The sequence below is a fragment of the Lycorma delicatula genome, chromosome 4 (assembly GCF_047948215.1).
Source record: "Lycorma delicatula isolate Av1 chromosome 4, ASM4794821v1, whole genome shotgun sequence".
In the NCBI taxonomy this organism is placed as follows: domain Eukaryota; kingdom Metazoa; phylum Arthropoda; class Insecta; order Hemiptera; family Fulgoridae; genus Lycorma; species Lycorma delicatula.
The window spans coordinates 19,084,937-19,100,000 of record NC_134458.1 but is presented as its reverse complement, the minus strand read 5'-3'; the positions used below and the strand labels follow the sequence as shown (position 1 = coordinate 19,100,000).

The 15,064-nt window shown below is 30.4% G+C and overlaps 1 protein-coding gene and 1 long non-coding RNA gene across 5 annotated transcripts in view; one reads left to right on the top strand and one right to left on the bottom strand.

Moving 5' to 3' along the window:
* LOC142323160 (uncharacterized) overlaps positions 1-10,597 on the bottom strand; it is a 37,485-nt gene extending 26,888 nt beyond the window's left edge. The window contains exon 1 of the long non-coding RNA XR_012756035.1: positions 10,485-10,597. This is a non-coding gene — a long non-coding RNA (uncharacterized LOC142323160). The remainder of the gene's footprint in view (positions 1-10,484) is intronic.
* A 265-nt stretch (positions 10,598-10,862) lies between these two features.
* The window catches only part of Nipped-B (Nipped-B cohesin loading factor), a 127,423-nt gene continuing 123,221 nt past the window's right edge, over positions 10,863-15,064 (top strand). Inside the window, exon 1 of one of the 4 annotated variants that reach the window (XM_075362437.1) lies at positions 10,863-11,032. The gene's annotated coding sequence lies outside the window, so the exon portion shown is untranslated. Of the gene's footprint in view, positions 11,555-11,585; positions 11,758-15,064 lie in introns of those variants that run through there. The other 3 variants (XM_075362439.1, XM_075362440.1, XM_075362441.1) reach the window with 3 other exon arrangements.

Genomic DNA, 15,064 nt, shown 5'->3' with positions numbered 1-15,064 from the left:
AAGTCTTACGCTGAGCTTCTTAGAACAATGAAGTCAGTATCTCGCGAGGAGGCAGGAGAGGTCCTTTCTTTGAAGAAGGGAGTTAATAATGAATTATGTATCCGTGTGAAAGGTATACAGAAGGCTGAAGATTTTACTACAATGCTACGCAACAAAACTGCATATTGGCAAATGGACATGAGAACAAGGGATGGACGTAGGATGGTAGTTCACCTGCAAGATATAGACTATGACACTGATGAACAGGAGACTAAAGATGCCATAGCTCAGGTTACTGGTGGTGTTGATGATTTTAAGATCTCTTAAATTATACCGGCATATGGCAAGACAAAAAATGCAACAGTGATAACTACTTACTGCACTGCGATTAAACTAGTGGAGGCTCGCATTCGAATCGGGTGGATGCACTGCAGAGCATATATTCAGGAGCCCAAGGATAAATGTTGGGGTGTCAGCCATGTGACTGCAAATTGCAAGGGAAAGGACAACAGATGTCACCTTTGTTTCAGCTGTGCTAAGCCTGGCCATAAGAGTACCCAATGTACAGGAACTAGGGTGTACGCAATTTGTGGTGCGGAGGGCCACTGGACTACAACATGTACAGCATCCAAATTAGAATATTACAATTGAATGCTAACCGTAATAGACAGGTGCATGATATATGCTGGAAGATGGTGATACAAATGAAGGTAGACATTGTTATAATTGCTGAACGTAATATATCAGTAATAAAAAGCCCAGGATGGATAAGACAGAACATCAGTTGCTGCAATAGGCTTGCCGACAATGGGAACTCCTGTCAGTAAATGTGGTGCAGGTGTTGGTTTCGTTGGACTGATCTTAGAGATATAGTTATCTTTTCCGTTTATCACTCCAAACACAAGAGTAGAATTTTTTTTTTCTTGAAGAATTGGGAATGGAGATTGTTAAATTCAAGAAAAAAAGGTACTTCTCTCACAAGATTTTAATCTCCTGAGTTTGCGGGGTCTGTCCATAACATTAAAGATCAATATTTGGCAGAAAAAACCCAATACTCTGGGACTTACATGTATGAATGCTGATGAACCAACCTTCTGGCGTAATAACGAATGCTCGGCAATAGACCTAACTTTTATATCCGAAGAACATGCTGCGGGACTTAATAACTGGGATACTTGAAGACGGAAGCTTATCTGACCATTATCTTATCGTTTACGAGATTATAACACAACCATGCTTAGTTCGAACAATGAGAATAGTGACTTCGAGAAGGGGATGTTCCCGTTTCGCTGAAGAATTGCGCATATTACTGACCCGGAAGATTTAGTTGCAGTCGTAATCGAGGAATGTGAAAAGGCAAAAGTTACGGTGAAGGTACCAGAGAAGCGACATGCTTACTGGTGGAGCCCTGATTGAGATACTTTACGTAAAAAAACATTGTCGGCAAAAAGAGCACTACAACGGACGAATACACGAGACTGCCAAGTAGCTAAAGACAATGCTAGACAAGAATATGTCAGAGCTAGATCTGCCTATAATGCCACGATAAAGCTAGCCAAACGAAAGTGTTGAAAAGATCTGTGCCAGGATATTAACAAGGATCGATGGGGTCGGGGTTATCAATTGGTAACGGACAAATTGGGACAACGGCTACCGGTGATTGCTGAAGAACAAGTACGAGAATCCGTGAAGACACTATACCCCAAGCACGAAGATCCAATCAGAGAAGAGATTATTGCTGAAGATATACCCCTGTTTACAATGTCCGAATTAATTGCGGCGGGTAAACAATGAAGCTAAAAAAGAGCCCAAGATCGGAAAACATACCTGTAGAGATAATCCGAATATTGGTGGAAAAGGCTCCACCAATATTGGGAGTTATGAACAACATGTTGACAGGTGAACATATTCCGAAGTCGTGGAAACTATCCCGGTTAGTTTAAAAAAAAACGACAGGCCGATTCGTTTGACGAACAATCTGTACAAGTTGCTGGAAAGGTTATTCGAGGCGAGGTTACGAGGATATATCGAAGAAACAGGGGGCTTTAGCCCTAGCCAATACGGCTTTCGACCTGAGAAGTCTACAACAGACGCGGTGAAAGAGGTGATGCGTATCGTAGATACCGCCACAGCAGGAACTTAGAGAACGTGCAACATTCCTGTGGTATTATTAATAGATGTTAAAAACGCATTTTATTTCCTCAGTTGGGGAGCTATTTTTGAAGCATTGAAAGAGAGGAAAATAACTGATTATATCCGAAGAATAATTCAGAAGTACCACCAAGAGAGGGAATTGGTTTACCGTATGGGCTGTGGTGATCTGAAGTTCACAATTTAGAGTGGCGTACCTCAGGGCTCGGTTTTGGGCCCGATTCTCTGGAACCTCGTCTTTGACAAGGTTGTAAAGTTGGCTTATAAAAGCTATGGGGCAAAACCCATAGCTTTTGTGGACGACCTGCCATTAGTGGTTACTGCACGGAAAGAGGAGGATGTGACATAAGCCGCAAATCTAGCATTGAATATGGCATGTGAACGGATGAAAATGAAAAGTCTTAGTATATCTTATAACAGAACAGTGATAGTACCGATGACAGGAAGGAGAAGAATCGGAGATATTTCTATTAGAAGTGAAGAAGGTCTCATTCAATATGTAAAAAATGTTAAGTACCTTGGCATGTGGTTAGACCACCGAAGATCATTTACTCACCATGTTAAGGAGACCCACATGAAGGCGGGTCTCCTTTGTTCAAAGGCAACCCCGGATGGGGAGGAATGGTGAAATAGGAGATTTAGTCAGTAGGGTGCAGGCACCTTCTTACAAAAACATCTAGCCAAACCTGTGCGAGTCCGACATTCCTCCACTTGTAGGGGGTACGTAAATGGTACTTCTCCGCAACACCAATAACAAAAAAAAGTGACAATATTTTATGTGGGTAATGCAAACCTATTGTACTTTCAAATCATCTTCTCAACATCACTGTTGTTACATTTATACATGTTTTTAAACAAAACTTTGTCTTTTTTTTATCAATACAAAGAGAAAAATCTAGAATCTCCCACTAATACTCCAATAGGTGTGTCGTTAAGCAGTTTAGGAAGTCTTGATAAATTTAGCAATAGCTTGTAATGAGAAAACGTAGTGTCTGTAAAACATGGAAAGTAATGTTTGATAAGAGTTCGCCTACCCCTATTTTGCCCCAGTGAAATCTACCTCCACCTTCCAGCTTGCTGAAAGGAATTTTTTACACTTATAACACTGCACTAGAATGCTTTTATCCAATTCAATATTATCGCATACACCGCAATTATACATTACTTATAAATAATTGTAAAGCATACTATAATATAATTCACTATTTTGTATTACTTTTGCAGTTACTGTGGGAGTTAAAAATATAAATAGCAGATAAGCACTAACAACATGCACCACCTCTATCAACAATTCAGACTCAATTCGATAAATCTTTTGAGTTTATTACTAAGTTTTTCTACTATTTTAAGCTCTGTAGTGATTTTAATTTTAACTGCTCATGTGTTTATATTTTTTATCTTGATTAATGTGTAATTACATTATCCATTTTTATATTTTACATGGTTTTTACATTTATTTTAATAATTTTGTTTCTTCATCTGACAACTTTTTGTTTGTATTATTTATAAAAATCTGCTGTAAAATTTGTAAATAATATATTTTGTTTCATTATTAATTTTATACAATTTTGTTGAGAATTTTATTATAAATACCACTGGTTTATTTCATAATATTTTAATTAATAAATTTATCATAGTAAAATTAAAAAAAATATATTCTTACCTTAATAATTCATTTATGCTCTTTTGAAGGTACTTCCATCATCAGTTATTTCATTAAAAGAAATACTTAACTTTTAAAATAACATTAGTCACAACAATAAAAAAAGCTAAATGTTTTAAAATAACATGTTACTTTGCCAAATGCTCATATGAAATTGAATTATATTAACAATAATCATTATAATAAATACCGACAAAATAATTCAATTATATCTAAATATTTAACAACTAACATGGTTTTTCTTTTAATATCTTGACTCATGTCACTTTTAAAAATGTGGTATTTTTTATGAAATAACTAATGATGGAAATACTTTCAAAATATGAACATACTTCAATATAAAATATGAAGGAATCATTAAAGTAAGAATATATTAGGCGAGATAAATTAATAAACATTACTTTAGAAAACATATTTTATTGTTTTATTCCAAGTTGTTAATTGGCTGAAGTATGTTTTATTCATGAATGTGTTGAGTTCATTGTCTAGAAAAACTATTCCAAAAATATAATTTTGTGCTTGTTTAACAGTGTTTTTAGCTGATGATGTTATTTTACAAACGGCAATTTTACCTTACGTTGGTGTTAGAGTGAGGTATGAACATTTTTACTCAAATCTGATGTTAAGTGGATATTTTTTAATTAACACTTCTCTGTATTCATTTTATAGCGTTTAGAATAATCTTGTACAGCTAACATATTAAATTGTTTGCGCTACATTTTGTTGATCATAATTATTATCTCACAACTGTAACTATTAAACCATTCCGAAATTACTGAATTGAAAAAGTATTACTTTTCAAAATAATCATATGACATAATCCTACATAGAATATCTGACTTAAGAAATGGAACAGTTTACTGCCTTGATTAAATTTTCATGTAACATACCACAGAACGGTATTTCTGTCCAATAAATATCAACTGCATTTCCCACAACTGATTCAAGTACTTAAAGAAACATCTCAATCTGTGGCAAAGCAAAAACTGACAAAGGGATGAGGGATTATTGTATGAAACTAAAAATTCGGTGTTCTGAGGTTATTTTATCTTCTGTATCAACTTCTATTTCAGTTACTCTGTTTACCTGATATTCTATAACTTCCTTTCCTTCTATTCCAAAATGTCAGCCACTTGTATTTTTAAGTAAAATATACAAAAGATTAAAAAAAGTTCAGTGCAAAAAAATGATAAAATGTGTAGACCTACAACATAAAATATGAAGCCTGGAAGAACCTAAATGAGGTTCAAAAATATCAAATTTAGTTCTTTCAAGTGATTTAAATATACCCATAATTTTTTTTTTAATAATATTAATATCTATGCCATCTAAATGCTAACTTTACAGTTTCTTTTTCAGAAGAGGAACTAAACCTAGTACTGTTTAAATTTGATGATCTCCAGAACAATCTTATTACATAAAGGTTCAAATAAAAACAGTAATTTCATAGCTATGATTTCTTTCTTCAGTAAAACAGTTTTGTACATTTCTTAAAGTTGCCTACTGCTGCTACACTGCTCTTGTTCCAATACTCTGGAAGCTTCTTGATTCAGAAAAGAACCCTTTTGGAAATATGCTAACCCATCTTTGCATAGCATCCATGACCTGCTCATGCAATTCTTTCTTCAAAAAAATTCCTTAATCAGGTCAAACAGATGATAATCTGATGACACTAAATCTGTACTATATGTAGTAGAATATTACATAGTACAACATTTCCATAGTTAAAATACCAGTAAGAGACAAGCACTGCTGTGGAGGAAACACACAAAGTAGATTCTCCTCTTGGAACAAATTTTCAGGCTATATGTTATGTTAAAATTGTTGCATAGTACTCATAAGTAGTTGTTCTTTGTTCTGTGAGAAAACTCAAAGTAGAATATTTATTGTTAAATTAGTTTTACAACTAATTTATACTTTAAGTGTATATATTTATACTTATATAATAAGTGTATATAATTTATACTTTATATAAAGGGCTTTCTTTCTTTTTCCTGTTCAGCCTCCGGTAACTACCGTTTTAGATAATACTTCAGAGGATGATATGTATGAGTGTGAATGAAGTATAGTCTTGTACATTCTCAGTTCGACCATACCTGAGATGTGTGGTTATTTGAAACCCAACCACCAAAGAACGCCGGTATCCACGATCTAGTATTCAAGTCCGTGTAAAAATAGCTGGCTTTACTAGGACTTGAACGCTGGAACTCTCGACTTCCAAATCAGCTGATTTGGGAAGTCGCGTTCACCACTAGACCAACCCGGTGGGTTTATATAAAGGGCTAGTTAGATTGTTCTTTTATCAAGAGCGACTCTTTTGCAAGAATTATATTTTAATAATTTATATATATATAAAACCAATTATATTTATATTGCATCAATGTAGGTGTACATAAAATACAATATATTGAGATATAATTCTTGCAAAAGTCAACTCTTAATAACAGAACAATATAACAAACCTTTATCAACAGAAATTAAAAAAAATAAATAACTTATAGTACCAAAAAATCATATAAAGAGTAGTTTTATTAAGCCAAAAATAACAAATGATACTTATGTATTAATGGGGTGGGGTAAAGGCCCCACTGTTGTTTTCCTTAAAGTATATTATGCAATTGTTCTATAAATTTTTTTTTGTCAATTAATTTTTTTATGATATTAACTTACTGGTCGACTGACTAAAACCAGAAGTTTAACTTCATAAAGAATTTCTATGAAGCGTTGTCTGCAACATCCTACTGACGACGAAACTATGCTAAATATGAATTCAAACAGTGCCTTATTACACCTTGTACATGCTTGTTCCACTATATTGCATTTTCTCTACTTTCAGCGATTAGTGTTTGTGTACTGCCCTGTGTTAATAAAGCTATATCCATAGTTGACTTTGAAATACTGGAATCCAGAAGTTTGATGACAAAGTTTGCTTACTATGAAACAAAATAAATGGCAGATTGCTTCTGAATGTTGGATAGGATGACATCTGTTATGTTGAAGAGGTCTGCTGGAATAATTTACAGGAAAGATTCCAGATACTTTGAAAATAATTTAGACTCTTTCTAAAGTAGTCGGAGGAGTATTTTTTTTAATGACTAATTCACCTCATAAACTTATCCAACGTAATACAGAGATCACTTCGCTTTCTCACCACAGAGGTTGGTGTGGAGTGGTAGCAGTGGTTTATTAATATCAATATGTTTTGGTTTATATGTTACGTGTGAACTGTGTAAATACAGAAGAATTTTTTACAGGTATACATTTGTTGGAAAGTGTAATAAATGACAAATAAGGGAAACTTTATTTATTCATTATGAAAGCTTATGGTAGTAGGAGGCAGTCATATATGTGAGAGGAAGGAAGGAAGGAAAGGAGAATTATCATTTAATCTATGGAGTGTAGATGATTCACTTTTTATCTGTACATTTCAATTATCCTGGAGGCTTATGGAAGAAGTATAATAAGTATACTTCATGTATACAAAGTATAAATGTACGATTTAAAAAAACATCAACTGGTTAATATCAATGGATCAAATTTTATAAATTTTCAAAACATTTGTATGCTATTTTAAAAATGACAATGATATTAACTTGAATAAAATTTTTATATTGCTATTAACTGAGATTTATAACAATTAAGCATAACAGACTAACCTTTCTCAAACTTCAGTTAAAGGAGAAAACATAAAATTCAAGCGATATCACATTATCTTTTTAATAATTTCCTTTATCTAATCTTAATAACACTATAATATGATTATACTAGTTAAATAAGTGCTTTAATACTAGAGTTAAAAGCAATAATCAAATTACTATCAGCATTTTAATCATTCAAATAATAAAAGATAGTATGAAAACAGTCTAGATTGCAAACAAAATTATTTCCAAAAGCTTGTCTTTTATTAAAACTGAGCAATTCAAAAACTTAAACAGAAAGGTAGAATTGGATAATTCAAAATCTAACAAGCAAATTAACATAACCTCAACAGAAGCACAATTTGGTGTTTATTTGTCAATTTAAAACACAGTACTGAAGGGCCTACAAAGAAAAGAAACACTGGTATTTATGTAGAGGATAGGCATCACCCTAAATTATTTTTTATTTAAATGTTTGTTACAGTTCCTTTAAATTTATTTATTTCACTTTACTGAACGTGGCTAACACAATTTGTTTTTGTTTATATTACAAATAAAATGACTATTTTTATGTACAAACATTCTATTTCTATTAACAAATAACATATTATGTTTGAAATGTAGGAATACTACTCCATGAACAAAAAATAACTCCCAAACATTTGTCTGGGCAGATTAGGAGAAACAGTGATAAGACCTTGATTAAAGCATCTTCACAACTTTATTTAGCAAAAAATTATAAGTGGTTAAATTCCACATTAATTCTTAAAAATAATAAATACTATGAAATAACATAGTAAAGTATATATTTAAAGATACTACACAACTATCTACGGTGTTAATGAAGATTATTTGTATATATTAAATGAAGAATTCAGGTATTAAATACAGAAAATTCAGATTTTTTTTAATAAGCATTACCTAATAACTTGCTGATAAAACAATATAATGGTACTATAGAATTTTATTTTTAATAATTCAGTAGAAAGTTTCTTTAAATGCAAAAACTTATTACAAAAGCCAATAGTATGGACCATTCCCATAATCTAACATACTGCGATGTGTGTTCAACTGTACATTGTACTGTGTGTACAATGTGTTGGTTTATAAGACAGGATCCCCAATACGGTTCTATTGCCTTTTATATTACATTAACTATGCATTTAAAGTGTTAACGTTCTAACACTTGAAAATTAATGACTTTAATGACTTTCTTGTCTTTTTATTAAAAACAAAATTAAAAAGTTTTGTTTTACAAAACCAATATTGTTACTATGTTAATAAGTTCATATTTATGGGCATCAAACAATGACAAGTCAGCCCATATTGCATTTGTAAGGCATAATATATAATTATGACAAGTTTGACAGTTTATTATTATTAAGTAACTTCAAAGTGAAACCGTATGGTTTGATTTTGTTACAAATAAAATAAATTTGAAGAATTTATTAACAAGATAATGAAAATGTTAATACAGAGAACATTCATCATTTTCACTAATAGTTATTACTACTGCACGATTACAGTAAATGCACAATGGACAATTGTTAGATATGCACAATGGACAAGCTAAGTTAGATAGCTACAAATTTACATAGTGAATATTTTGAACTGTTAACTTACAAATTTACTAGTTCTTCCAATTATCTTTTGATGTACAGATAGTAGTAGTGAAGAGTAACATTACTGATTAATAGGGTTGTACTCCAATTTAAAATCAATACTTTTATTTAGTGTTTGCCTTAAGTGCAAACAATCTGTAATTTCTCCAAGATCATGAAATTTTGGCAAGGAAATGTAGAACAGTTGATATATGATTCTCTACCATACTAAGGGAAACTAACAAGTGCTCATACACAAATAATTCAATCACTACAGTGAAATAGTAGAAAAAAGGAGGTAAAAATAACTGTACTAATTGTAATATTGTGGTGAGTTCATAAGTGTTGGGTTAGGGAAGATAGGGACCCATTAAACAAAATTTCCAAAAATTATAAAAATTTTCTGGCCGACTTTAATCGGCATAATAGTTTAACTATCAATGAAACTGTAATTTGCTTTGGTTCTGCAAGCTGAAATAATATGTATTAACTCAAATCTCAATTAAATATTCTTTATGTACACAAACATTAAAAGATGAACAAAATGCAACATTTTCCATCATGACAGGGATGAGATTCTATTAAAATTTTATAAAAATTACTAAAGGTCTATGTTGCACCAAATTTTATGACAATGTTAGTTTTATGGAATCTTTGTTAAAATCCATTCTAAGCAAAAATATAACACAACGAAGGTGATAAATGAATAACAGGTTCATTAAAATGTCAGCTAAACCAAGATCTTCACATTGTAAGTTAAAATAAAACTGAAAACCGGCTAAATTCCCAAACATTTAAAAAATATATCTTACGAGGTCGCTAAAATTTAGACCACTTTTACAACATGGGAGTCGCGATCTGACCTGGCTTGCATGAGAGTAACATTTCGTGTAAAAACAGCGAAGATTGTACCACATAAAACATTTTTAAGACAATGGTCTTCCAAGTTAGGTTATGATAACGGTATCACGCCTATTATGTTAACGTTATTCCGTTTAACGACAGCAGGAACAAACAAACGTACAGATAAATATTTCATCTACTTCACGACAATATGAAAACACTTCGAGTTTACAATACAGACGTTAGCAATAGTTTTTTACACGACACAAATTTTAACATACATTGCATACAAATATATTCTATAGGTTGGTCATCCTGCAACGTTTTACTATTTCATATGAAATAACAGTTATGCTGAAACAAAAACAACGACAAAAGTCCGCACATGAGGGTTTCTTTTAATAATTCAGTGCTCTTGGAGAACGGCTCTCTTCTAATTACCTCTTCTATCTTGAGTTTTAACAAATAAATACACTAAAAAAAAAAAAGATAAATTTTATTACGTAACCCTCACCGATACAAAATACCCTACCATGAATAGTAAAATTCAAATTTCAATTCTTCTAACGATCAGGCGAATTAAGAAATTATGCAAATAGCTTCATTTACCTTAAAAGCATTAATTCACATAAAATAATACAATATAATAAAGAATAGGTCCTAGAAATAGCTTCAACGTCTGCTAGAAGAAACAAATACGCTTCCTGCAATACTGCTCCTGCTGTTGAATGGTAACACTGACTGGCCTGCTGGGAGTCTACTTATATCTGAATAAAACTTTGTATTAATGCGCAGTGTTGTTTTGGTATAATTATGATCATTAAAGTAGTTCTATATTTTCTCTATTTCGACTTTTGAAATGCTTTGATTTATTTATATTTTTATAAAGTGAAATAAATTTTGTCATAATGAATACTTAAGCGAAAAAATTTCAGTTTTTTTATGAACTATTTTAATCAACCAAATCTTCCCGTATACTTGGTCAGGAGAGTGTTTGGCGCGTCTCCTTAGCTGTATATGTGAGAAAATATGGGGGTTTGTGAGGTGACAAGTTGTAAGTGGTTATACGGTTGTACGTGAATTTGTGACAAGAGATTTTATTAATTTTAAAATGTGAGAAGCTTATGTTTCTACTCAACGCTGTGTTTGTGTTATAGGTGTGTATTTTAAGTGTCGGCTTGCAAAGGGTAGGCCCCTGCATTAGGTTTAGCTGCCATGGAGGATTTACAATGAGTTAATGACCATTGTGGTTAATAGTTCACGGTAGTTTTTTTTTTGTTTTATAAGTTTTATCGTGTTGAATTAAAAACCGTATACAAAAAATTAGTGTAAAATTATGATTTTATAGTGGCAGACTGAGTGATTACAAATTCTTTTAGTTTCCCATTAGGTTGCTTTAGGCTAGGAAGCTACATTGCTTGTGTTCGCTGAAAGGTTTTAAGATATTCTTCGTATCTTCAGTTTAATAGAAATGTTAAAATAATCTATAACTTATACCCGTTGAAGTTGTTCGTAGTGATATTTTTTATATTAAGAAAATAGTGTAATTCATTCATATTGTCAGAAGTCGAAATATTTGGTTAGATTGCTCGTGTAACTATTAATAGTTGCGTTATTTGATTTAAAATTATAAAATTCTTCAGAACATCTAATTCAGTAGTGGATAATTATTGCAACAGGTAAAAATTTATAGGTTAAATTATAATTGGTTTGTAAAAGGTTATTTCATTACGCGTTGTTTTGATAATGAACGGAATCTTGTAATTTACGACAGTTACAGTTATCATTCGTGCCTGTTTTTGTGTAAAATCTTATTCTTTTCGTAGTTACAAGTATAAATGCAAACAAAATCACTGTTTTGTCAAAGGAAATAATTCGATAAGTAATATTTATTAGCATATTTATGTTTTGTATGCCATGTTTATGTTACCTTCCGTCAGGTTAGGAAGTTTTTGTTTGTGTATCATATGAAGTCTGTTTATTCTCCGTATTTTTTTCCGTTTGTAATTGATGTTATTTATTTATATTAAACTCTTGGCTGTATATAACATTCGAATTTAAAAAATTGATTATAATCAATTTTGAATGAAATTAGGTTAACTTACTTATAGGCTTGTTTTAGTTAGGTTGGGTGCACAGTTGCAATGTTTAACATCTCATAAAGACATGTTGTGAATTAAAAGAGAGGATATACAATTAAAGACGTGTGTTGTTTATAAAATGTATAGTTGCAGTTTGAACTTGTTTTAATATTAGGTATAATTTTAAATTGCTCATGCTTAGTGGAATGATTGATTACTAGTTTTCAGATTTATATCAAACTTTAATGGTTTATTATACTTTTCTTGTCTTGATGTATTACCTGATTCTTTAAGGTATTGTTTATTATTAGTGAGTTAACCCAGTTTTGTTAAATACAGAATTTTTAAATTACAGGGAAGTTTGTTTTTATTGCTTTTACCTTTTTTTTTTTTTATTTCTTATACAATAAATTTTTTTTGTAACTATTATGCTTATTGTAGGTTTATGCGATATTCCAGAATTACTTATTTTAACTATAAAAGATGCCATTTGTTGATAAGTTATCTAAATATGTGCTTCATTATTTTAGAGAATTTTATTTATTTTTTTCAATCTAATTGTTAGAAGGTCTAATTATCGTTTTTCTATTTTTGACATTTGAGGTCATTTCCAATTTTATATATTGTTATTATATTTTCTAAATGTTATTAATAAAAATTATATAGTTTGAAATATGATTTTTGTACCCATTTGCCATGGGTACTTCATCTGTTTGCTGATGTCAGTTGATAAGTTTCTTTTATTTATAATTTAAACAATTCTATAATAAAATAAATTACACTTTATATTAACACAGGTCTTTTGCTTTACATTATGTTTTTTTTCTATTAATAATTTGACTCCTATTTATGATATATTATGGATTTGTAATGAAGAATATATTTATTTTTATATGTGTCATTACAACTTTATAAAACATTAATTGTTATGACTGATGTGTATCTGTTTCTATGTTTCTCTTCATTACAAAAAAAAACAAATTAGGAAAAGAATCTTTTTTTACATTCATTTTTTATGCCTTACTTTTATGTTATGTAGTGCAAGTTACTGTGCCAACTAAAACACATCAGATGTTTTATATTGTATGGGGGTTATTGTCTCTCTCTCTCTCTCTTAGGCTATTTGTGTAAGAAAAAAAGTTCATGTACTGTGATTTTTTATTACCATATTCACTCAATAATAGTGAATGGTACCTGTTGTAGTTTTCTTGCCTCTGTTGTCATTGTATTGGTTAGAAAGAGTGTTAATATCTTGGTTTTTTTTCTTTTATGTACCCAAATGATTTATTTTTCTTTATGTATCTCAATATTTGTTGAGTATACTAGCAATAGACTAAATTACAGCATTGCAGTTCATTTTTTTGCTTTATGATTATGTTATAAAATTTTAAGTATTTCAAAAAAATTCAAAATTGACAATGTATTTTTCCCTCCAAAAATTAAGATTATGGTACTTTATGGTAGATTTTAAATTTATTAAAAATAAACTTATTTTATTGTTGAATTAAAGGTGTTGACAACTTTGATGGAAATGTGCAGGTTAATTTTCATTCTAATGGTAGAACTTCAATTTATAAAATTTTTATTTCATATTAAGATAGATGTATTGCAGATTACATACTTTGTATACCTTCAATCTCACACAACTGAAGGAGTTATATTTATTCCTTAATATAATTAATTATTTATAACACCACTGTTAAGCAGATTGAAAGAAGACCGTTTGTGCAGAATGACTATAGTGAATTTATGTAATTTTTAATTTTATATCAGATAGTACATATCTAAAAATGAGGATACTCTTAAAGTTGCTAGTGTAAACATGCATTAATTTTTGGTGGTTTATTAATGTTATTTGTAATGTAAACTTCTTTACTGGTACTTTGTGTATTTCAGTGCAATTAATTTTTTTTTTTCTTTATGATGGCAGCTATAATTAAAAATGGAGTTAATTTAATTGAGGAATAAAATTATTGTATTTATATTTATTTAGTTTATAAGAAGCAGCAGATTACAGAAGTTTTTTTTTTGCACAAGTTATTTTCAGTTATGTCAATCTGTTACAAATGCTGCTCTTATTGAACTGAAGTTTTAGGTAATAGCCACATTGTAGAAGTATATATATATTTCCATTTTGTAAAGATTTCAAAGCTGAAATATGTATCATTATCAAAGACCAACAGAATTTTTTGGATCTGCAATCTGCATTCCTTATCGAATCATAATCTGGATAGATTATTAGTTTTTAAGTGGAAAAAGCTATTTCTTTTTAGAATTTCATATTCAGGACAAAGTTTAAAGCTCTGTACTAGCAATTTTTATAGATACATTATTACTGGTAAGTTTCATTATTGTTTGACCAATGCCAAAGTAAGCTATACTGTTGATAAATTTCTTATTCACAAAAGTTTTATTGCAACATTAACTTACAGTGTATTGACATTATATTTATACTTAAATTCATTACGCTTCATCAGAATAATATAGAAAAATGAAGTACTTCTCTTTGGTTAGATGCGAGAATAATCTGAAATCAAGGCTATGCAGTTAACTGCATTATTTTATAACCTTATGTTTTCTCAATACTTGTTTGCTAGAAAATGAATTGCCAATTCCCAAAGCCACATTTAGTAAGCCCAGTTCCTATCGATGCTATGTAATAGTTCCATTTGGACATAAACAATTTGCTTTTTATAATTGTAACTAGATAATAGTTTTTGATGATATTTAAAATGATTAAACTTTATATCAAAACTGATAAATTTCAAAGTTTTTGTTTTATTGTGACATGTAAAATCAACTGTTAGGCCTTGTCATATACAAAGACCGTCATGTAAACACCTCCTTTGGTAGTTATTCTCATGATTGTTTAAATATCTTAAGTATTGTGAAATGCAGTCTGTTGCTGTATATCCCAGTTTCTTGTTAAATTTAAATAATTTTCATTTAAAAACATTTTATTTAGATTTCTTCCTAATTTAGGTAATTCATATTTCTATACTGTGTTTTATTTTTTATGAATACTTGTTTTACACCTTGTATTAATTATTTATACTTTTTTTATTTCATTTATATTTTATCTATTTATACTTTTTATATTTCTTGTGT